The sequence below is a fragment of the Oryza sativa genome, chromosome 8 (assembly GCF_034140825.1).
Source record: "Oryza sativa Japonica Group chromosome 8, ASM3414082v1".
NCBI lineage: Eukaryota > Viridiplantae > Streptophyta > Magnoliopsida > Poales > Poaceae > Oryza > Oryza sativa.
Window position 1 is genome coordinate 23,816,418 of NC_089042.1, and position 8,978 is coordinate 23,825,395.

The 8,978-nt window shown below is 40.1% G+C and overlaps 1 long non-coding RNA gene across 1 annotated transcript; it reads right to left on the bottom strand.

Annotated features, from left to right (window-relative positions):
- Positions 1-2,536: 2,536 nt before the first annotated feature.
- LOC107281868 (uncharacterized) lies at positions 2,537-4,880 on the bottom strand. The gene is made up of 3 exons (XR_001548085.3): positions 4,676-4,880; positions 4,533-4,605; positions 2,537-2,844 (listed from the first exon to the last, which is right to left on the bottom strand). It is a non-coding gene; the product is annotated as an uncharacterized lncRNA (long non-coding RNA).
- Positions 4,881-8,978: the final 4,098 nt, after the last annotated feature.

Below are 8,978 nucleotides of genomic sequence, written 5' to 3' on the forward strand. Positions count from 1 at the left end.
GACATTCAAAATAATCTAATTAATAAAAGAGTGAAGACATAGACATTCAAGGTTTAAAAGATATGGATTCCAAGTTTCAGCGTGGATGGTGAGTATTCGCTAGGGTTTACAAAACATGTACGGAGTATAAAACACTTTATTTTCAAGCTACTCGAGATCATAGACCACTCATTAGTTAACTTACGAAGTTCAACAAAATTCAAGCTGATTTTAAGTTTATGCAAGATTTGGACAAATTTCACTGTTGGTCAATGATTTCATGAAAACCGAAAAACCACTTGGGAGCGTTTTCCAAGGTAGATCAATTTTGTGAACCCAGGGATCCAATTTCTCCCACCAACAAGTGAGTACACATCGCAAGTTATATCAAGGGCAATGTATCTTGCTTAAACATTCTTACTACCTCCGTCTTAAAAAAACAATTTTCAAGGGTTAATTTGGATAACAATCAGTTCAGTTTCATTCTGACAAAAGTTACCTTATCTCTAAGTCAAAGGGTGCAGGATAAAATGAATTACTACTAATTCAAGTAGTACAATTTATGTAGTAAAATTCTCGTGTTTCTTTTTTTAGGGGTAAATTCTCGTGTTTCAAAGAAGCCATAAAAGACATGAACAAGATTGGGTTACAGTAGTGTAGTATAGTAGCTAGGATGCGTGGCGCATTTTCATTTTGCAGTACGCAATAGTTGGCTACCCCCTCAAGGCTCAAGCTATAGTAGTATCGGCAACAAGTCAACGACCACCATCAAAACTCAAAAGGACAGTACTGTGTCGTCTGTGAGCATATCATACTGTATCCTCCACCTACAGTATGTCTCAAAAAAAAAAAACGATCGATGACGATGTGACGATCCTTTCTCTCCATGGTTCGGTGCGTGCATGGCCAGATCGATCAGATGGACCACACGATCTCCATCCACCACTACACACCCGCGCGCGCACACGCCACGCCACACCACCCAGATCACCAGCAGGCGGCGCACGCGCGCGACGCAAGCAGACACATGGTGACCTCGGATGCGCGCATGCATGACGCGCGCCGCCGCCTGATCGGCTGGGCATATGTACGTACGGCGCCACCGCGCCGTGTGCTAGCTCCGGCAAAAGATCCGGCCGCGCCTCTGCTGCTGCTGCTGAGGCGCATGATACCGCATGCATGCGCGGCCACACGGCTCTTCGCGTTTCCGCCGCTTTGTAGCCTTTGGCGGGGGATGCGCGCGGCGTGTGCGTCCAAAGAAAGGGGATGAAAAAAAAAAAAGGCGCATGGATGCAATGGATGCATGCAGCATGCACCAACGCCACCACCGCCAGCAGCTGCCAGCAGCAGCGGTAGCAGGTTGGAGTAGGATAGCAGCAGCAGCTAGCTACAGCCTACAGGAGGGACGCGTCCAAGCAGCTGAAAAGATGGATCAGAGGTTAGCTGCATGTTGGGACTTGGTGCCAGCCGAGGTTATAGGCGACAAATGCCCAACAGTTCTCCAGCTCTACTCCTCCAGAGTCCACACCATGACGACGTTCCTATAGCTCTAGTCTTGATGCGGTAGTACCGAGTACACTCTTCTTCCACTACTCACGATCTACTCCTCCGTTGTTTGAGCAAGTTTAATAGTATAGCCGAATTCTAGCTCCAAATTATCTATAACTAATATAATAGTCCATTCATATAATAGTTAACTATAAAAGTATACTACACCATTAATACCTGGTTCCACCTCTCATACACACATAATGTCTTGAAGCCCATATTGCAGCTGGCTACAAATCTATAGCCCGCTTGTTGATGAAAAAATCGAACACACTGACCTGGGAGATCTGCTTAGCTCCTGTGCAGGTCCAAATATTGATGAGATGCGGGCGTGCCAGTCAGTTTGATCCTACAACTCACAAGATATGCAAATAGTATATCTAAACAGCCGATCGGCTGACAAGCCGATGGAGTAGTTCCAGCCGATAGCCGATAATAGCCGATACCGATACCAGCCGATAGTGATAGGGTTTAAGCAATCGGTTATATGTCCAATGTGGATAATGATATAAAGTCAATCGGCTGATGATGATGTACACTACACCATGCCCCTAGTTTGCTTACTACATATCTGTCAGGACAGGACCTATATGCTGTCAAATTATTTGTCAGCAAAACTTTTCCCGACAGATAGGGTCTGTCAGGCCAAGTGCTGCCGGCAAAAGTCTTTCCCGACAGATAAATATGTGCTGACAGATAGACTGATAGTGTTGCTACATATTTACCGACAGATAGTTTTACCAACAGATGGGCATTTACCGACACTTAAGAAGATTCCCAACAGATAGCATATCATTGTGTTATAGATTTGCCGACAATTAATGTATAGATGGCTAGCACAATAACTTACAAGCAATCAGTCGGTAATCCACACAAAAAAATATACTAATTACCTATTAGCATCCATTTTATGAACCATACCTCAAATTAAATTTGCAACATACATGGATGAATACCACTCCAAATTTTGCAACACAGATTATCATTTTTAGTAAGTTACACACATGCATAACACAATATTAAACTATTCATAACTATTGTTCATCCATCAAGTAGCCTTCAAGTACCAGTATCACAATAGCAGTATTCTGATACAAATAGCAGTTGTCCATCAGCTCAAATAGCTATTACATAAATGTCCAACTTAGATATAATGGAGTTCTTCAAGTACATAGCAATAATTACATAACTTAGATGCAACTAAGGTTCTTGTAGGTGTATCGAGGTTCCAAAAACAATACAAATCATCTCTTTTATGGTTCTTGTAGGTTCTTGGTTTTCTTTTACAGCACCTCTGCTAGCCCTTTTTATGGTTGCCTGCAAAATAAGGAAAGCTATGCTTCAGTCCACAATATCACATTCTCTTTGCTGAAATAAAAAATGTAAACAGTATAGAAGATACTGCCACCATATGTGAAAGCCCAATTTTTTTCATCTAACAGTTCCATGGACTATTTTTTTCATAGAAGCAGCACATGATAGCCCAACAAAACACCATGTGAAACATGATAGCCAAGATTCAGTGTCAGCCTCACTTGTGGTAACCACAACGAAACAACATATATATGTTTGCAGCTGAAATAGGGAAAGGTGAATTGGAAAAAAAACAGGTGGTCGACTTCAGAATAAGGGAATACTATATTGATAGACTTCAGAACTACTATCATCAATATATGTAAGCTAACATCCAATGCTATAATCAATGAACTGTACAGATTCAGATGCCCCAATAATGACAAAACATTACTGTATTCAGATTCAGATGCCCCAATAATGCTAACATCCAATGCTATGCAAAAATGTAGACACACCTACAAACAGGACAGTCAGTGACGGGAGTACCAAGGTCCAATAGACCACAATACCTTGCAGATACAATGTTAAGTATAACCCTCATGGAGAGGACTCAAATGAACTAATTATTGCAGATACAATGGCATTTCACTTGTCACCAAGAAGTGTTCAGTTAAGTGATCATGTCTATGAATGTTTTCATGGTTCCACACTCAAATTGCCATGCAATTTATAAAACACTCATGAAAAAAAAGTTTGTAGTACTGATTCAGCATTTTGTATATTGGTCCTATCACTCACAAGGTAAACTGTTGAGTGATCACTAGTTGTTTCCATGATGAGTTCACACATTTTCTACATGGGTATAATATTTTATCTCCTATTGCAGACTTGCTAAATGCAAAATCAAGGAAATTGTCCACTCCTTGTATATAGATTTGTGTGTGCCTAGGCTCATCCATCCACGCCTTATCCATGATGATTAGCTAACGTCCAACTTGAGTCCACAGTAATCTTTTGATATATTAGTTGATATATTAGTTGACAGAATCAGCAAACAGTAGCATAAACGTAGTTGAGCAACTGTGATTTTTTTTCTAGCCTATATACAAGTCCAGTTTCTAAATACACAAATTAAGACATGATATTGGTCCCTTTCTCTTGAGTAATCTTGCAGTGTATTTTTTCCAGAAGCAACTGAGCTAGAGACAATATACACTACATTGCAGCTTACCAAGTATAAATAGTATGATTTTTATGTACTCAGATTATAGAATAATGGGAGAATATATAGGTACTAATCTGATAAAAATCTTGTTGATCTAAATTTTTTAAAGGTTAAACATACTAATTTTGGATTTATTTCAGAATACTCACAGTGTGGCAGTGAAAAAAACAAAGTGCATAACTCTGAAGTGTGAAACAACTTGGTATGTTGCATTATTTTAATTTTATTATGTAACTTAGTTTGTCATATTTCCAGGCTATGTCTGCGGAGATGTTTTCCAGTACACTGAGTAGATTAGCCAAAGAAGCTAATATCCAAAAAAAAAACATCTAGCTAGCTACACCACATCAATCCAAGGGGAAAAAATGCATGGGATTAACTTATTGCCATCGCAGCTAATAGGAGAGGGAGGAAATGCTGTACATGTTGCAATCACATCGAATTCAGAAACACAGCTAATCAGATCGAGAGTTAATTGAGGTACCTGCTCACTGGACAGCAAGGCCTTCTTCTTCCCAAATCGAAACACACCTTCTCTGGCTCAGGGAACCACCGCGCTGCATGGCACACATAGAAAATCATCATGATGATCTTGCGGGAAAATATGATTTCGTTTCTACCACGTACCTTGCAGCTTCGAACTTTGAACTCGCCGCCGCCGCCGACTTGGATGAAGGTGTGGAGAAGGTGGGAGGATTTCGCCGAGGCACAGGGGGAAGCGGGGCGCGGTGGATGGGGAGCGAGGTGGCGGCGCGCGGCGGATTTGGCCAAGGAGGAGGTGGCGGCGCCCAGTGGATGGGGAGGAGCGTGGAAGGGGGAGAGGTGGCGGCGCGCGGTGGAAGCGGGGGGAGGAGGCGGCGCGCGGTGGAAGGGGGAGAGGTGGCGGCGCGCGGTGGAAGCGGGGAGAGGAGGCGGCGACCTAGCTAGGGTTTTTTTTGGCGTGTTTTTTTTTTGGCGCACAGAATATCGGCGGTTTTTTTTATTTCCTGCCTGAGCTTTCACCGCGCTCTATCCTAGCCGTTGAATCAAGATCTGACGGACGAAGTATTGCTGACAGATGGATTATCATTAAGTTTTCCTGACATATAATTGGTTTCTAGTCTTAAAATTGCTGACAGTTATTTTGACCCCAAAAAAATTTAGAATTGCTGACATATAATATGTCTTATTACATAGTATTCCCAACATATAATTTGCCAAAAGCCTTTGCCAACAAATAGCCTATCAATAATTGTTTATCTTTACCGACAGATGTCTGTTGGTAATCTAGTGTCATGGTGTAGTGGTAATAAAATAACAATATAATCCAGTATAAACCAATCGGCAAATAATGATATGATAAATAAGCATCGATCCGAAGGTTAAAGCACACATCGGCTGGAGGTCCGATGTCATGAAATCCACAGGATCAGATTAAACAATGAAACCTTTGTTGTCATCGGCTAAATCCAACTTATATGTATATGCAATCCTTATGAGCTGATGCAACGTCCAGATAACTCATCGGCTGAAACCCCGATGAAACCCTTATTGGCAGTCAAAAAGCAGGCTAGAGATTATGGCTCTAAGCACGACTTAATAGATCAAACTTAACTGATGCAGCACTAAGTATGAAAAGAACCATAATATCTAGACAATCAAGCCGATGACTGATTTTCAGGGTGGTAGATGTCTAAGCTAATCTAATCTAGCAACACGATTTAGCCCATACCGGCAGAAACCCTAAAACGAGAAGCAGTCGATAGAGCTAAATTGATATGCTAAGACTAGATTAACAGAGACATATGATAAATATGTAAGCAAATATAGCATCCAAACCAGAGCAATCCAAGAGGTCGAATGTACTGATGCAGCCTTGAACGACGCCGACGTAGACGATATAACTGCCTAGACCGACGGAACATTGGACTTACCACTTCGCCGGAGATCGAACACCGATGCAGCCCTCCGTCGGGCACCAAGTCCCGCCGGATGATAAAATGAAGTAGAAAAGGTAAAAAGGGTGGTGATGCGCCGAATTGTATTAATTGTGAAGATTGATTACATAGACCCCGGGTGTACATATTTATACCCATGGGTTGATACAAGTCCTTGTCGGACAAGAAAGAAACTTTCCTAAAGATAAAAGGAAAAGATAAAGTCCTTATAGGACACTAAACACACTTTCCTAAAGATAAAAGGAAACTAACAAACTATTTCTAATTAATAGATAACTTGCCATGCCGCATTCTCTTTGAACTCGGTCTCTTCTGGATAAGCTTTCTTTAGTAGATCAATTTCCTTAACCGAATATAGCAAGAATCCGACAACTGACGACTTGACAACTCTCATCGGCTAATCTCAGGACTTCGAAGCCGATGCTGACTCTAAGCCGATGACTACTCCGGGCTTACCAAATTTCACTGTTAACACCGCTTTCTTCTCTTTTCTCTCTTTTCTTCTCGATATGTGGTTATAGCTGGCTTATAGCCTGCTATTGTACATGCTCTTATGGGCCTGTTTGCTTGAAGGGACGAATATCCATTAGTCCCTCTACTTTAGGCTGAAGGGACGAATCCATTAGTCCCTCTACTTTAGGCATGTGTTTAGTTCCTTCCAAAGTTGAAGCTTGGGTTGAAATTGGTACGATGTGACTGAAAAGTTGTGTGTATGACAGGTTGATGTGATGGAAAAAGTTGGAAGTTTGGATCTAAACACAGCCTTAGTCCTAAACAGGGATGAGTAGAAATAATTTAAAAGTGTATTAGTCTATTAGTCCCTGTGAAAGAAGCTTATATGAACTAAATTGTAGTACCGTAGTATTTGAGATAAGAAGAAAGTTTTGGTTTCGTATTGATCAAATTTTTAATTTTATATTCCTTGGATTCTTCTTCTGAGCATCTAAGCACATGATCGATTGGCTGAAAAATGCTTTCTTTAATTCCTATGCATTGGAATCACTATCACACAAAGTCTTATATTTTGTGTAAAATTTAAATCTTAGATATGCTTTTCTAAAGAAAGCATTTAGGAACGGAGGGAGCACTAATTCTTAAAATGTAAGTGAAAATCTTGACTATTTTAAAAAAAGAAAGGTTACTAACAGAAACCACGGCCTTTAAAACTCCCCAATAAAACCTTGATCTCTACTACTCTCGACCCCACTTTATACGGAGTAGCTACTTTTAGGGTTTATATTTTGTCCCGTAATATTGCAACTTCTTCATTTTTTTATATCAACCAATTATAAAAAATTTCTCAAATAATTTTTACATTAACTTTCTTATCTTAATCAATCACTGTCTTATCTTATTTAATTTCACTCCATTTGTTAATCTCTTATCTTATCTTAATCAATCACCGTCCTATCTTATTTAATTTCACTCCATTTGTTAATCTCTTAAGGAAGAGTGGTATAATATGAGACGTAGAGAGTAGTCTGCAGCATGATGATGCATATATAGTACTCCCTCCGTCACATAATATAAGGGATTTTGATATTTTACTTGTACTGTTTAACCATTCGTTTTATTAAAAAAGTTAGAATTGTTATTTATTTTATTTATGACTTACTTTATTATCTAAAGTATTTCAAGCATAACTTTTTGTTTTTTATATTTGTACAAATTTTTTAAATAAGACGAGTGATCAAACAAGTGAAGCAAAATGTCAATATCAATAAGTAGCAGGTCAAAAGTAAATTAAGGGGAGGAATAAAATCGACTGCATATTGCTGCAGTAATTGTAGACGTATACATGATCGATGCAGCAGCTACTCCAGCTCTTGCGGCCAGTGGCCATGCATGGTGCATCCAGTCTGCGTCTGCGTGTTGCCTCCATCCCTCCCTCTGCCCACAATATTCCAGGTGGACATAAACAACTGGGTCATGCATGCATAGCAGGAGCGGCCAGAAACAGCAGTCAGCAGGCCATGATATTTAAGGCCGCATCAGGGCCGGCGCACGGAGGAATTGCGGGCTGGTTGACTTACCAATATTTGTCAATTTTAATAGTGTTAGTATTTATTTGGTTTGAAGCTAAATTTTAGTATGCCTAAGAAAATAGGCCATTTCAATAGTGAACTTATGCTATTTTGGCTTCAATCTAAACACAATTTTACCTTACTAAAATTAGTTATGCCAAAATTTGACACTGATAAAATTTGGTAAGGTCTATTTAGACCACAAACCGAACCAACCTACGTATACCCGTATAGTACACACTGGTATAAAGTAGTGCGTGTCATCACAAGCCAGCACTTTCACTACTGCGTCTATACTTGCACATTGCATGCCAACGTCTGCATACCCAGAATGCTCTCTGTACCTCACAGTTGATCACATGATCCGTCTGCGAGTTACTCGTACTACTACTGTATTTAGTACACCCTCTATACTCGTAATCGTAATAAAAGTCGTTTATAATAATATTTAAATTAAACCTTAGAAATATAAATCATGAATAACTCTTAAGTTGTTGAGTTTGAAAATATAAAAATTATATGAATAGATTTATCTTAAAAAATACTTTTATAAAATATACATATATCATTTTTCAATAAATATTTTTATAGAAATAAGAAGTTAAATTTGTGTTTTGAAGACCGTATCGCTGTTCAAAACGACTTACAAGTACAGAGGAAGTAATTATACTGAGTACGAGTAGGAATAGTACGCAGTGTTTACGTGCCAGTGCGCGTATAGTGCTTGCCTTGCCTGAGAGAGGTTACAGTAGTTCCAAGTCGATCGCAACCCTTTCCGTCTTTCGAACGTTGAGGAAGAGACAGTATATGCATGCTCGGTCCGTACGAATTACTAGTAGGAACATTGGCATGGCTACCGTGGCAGGAGACACGCAGGCAGACAGACTACGTGGCAGAGGCAGGACTGTCTGGCAGCCATGGGGCCATAGCGTCCGAAACAAGGGAACGATCACATCGCTGGAAATGGCC